Genomic DNA, 871 nt, shown 5'->3' with positions numbered 1-871 from the left:
TTCTGGCTGACTTACTTTATTCCACATCAAGATCTCAGAACCACAGTGGGATGAGATGCCTGAGTTCGGCTGTTATGTCACTGAACTCAGGCATCTAGTAACTAATACTTAATTGTCATGAAAATAGGGAATTCAGCTTCTCTCCTCTCTTCCAACTGAGGTTTACTGAATATTGTGGATTAGTGTGAACATCACCAGTGGAAAGCACCACATTCTGCTGTTGAAACTCGTAAAATGTACGTGAACCTCATTCAGAAGTCCGTGTACAATGGTTAGCATTGGCTGTTTAAGATCTTCTTTAAGTATAAATGGTTTTCATATGTCACCGGAAAATTAATTTCCCTTTAATACTCATTTGTGTAATATAATGCAATGTTATGACTTCATAAAAAAAGAAAAACCAAAGAAGTTTTAAATTGCTCTTGTCTGCTTTCCTGGTGGTTTTGATCAATTTGTCAGTCAGGCAACAATGTCCTCATTAGCTAGAACTCTGTACCAAAATGTTACAGTTGAAAGCCTGGTGAGGGTGGGCCCCAAGAATCTTCTGTCTGTTTTCCACAGGAAGGAAAAGAAAACTCCTCCCCAAAGAGGATTAGTGATGAAAATGACCAGAGTAGAGACTTAGCATGTTTTAGACTGAGGACAGGAGAGCTATCTTAGGGTGCCTTATGAGGATTGAGAATAAGTATTGAGGAGGATGCTGGCCTGTTTGATGTGACATGTGGCTTTCAGGAGAGCAGTTTTTACCAGAAGCCAAAAAAGGTGCGTTTGGGGCCCATCAAGAAAGAACTTTGTCGAGACCATCCTGAGCAAGAGCGAGACCCCGTCTCTACCAAAAAATAGAAAGAAATGATCTGGACAACTAAAAATA

The sequence above is a fragment of the Propithecus coquereli genome, unplaced genomic scaffold (genome assembly GCF_000956105.1).
Source record: "Propithecus coquereli isolate 6110/MARCELLA unplaced genomic scaffold, Pcoq_1.0 Scaffold124, whole genome shotgun sequence".
Lineage (NCBI taxonomy): Eukaryota > Metazoa > Chordata > Mammalia > Primates > Indriidae > Propithecus > Propithecus coquereli.
Note: the sequence above shows the minus strand (reverse complement) of the source record.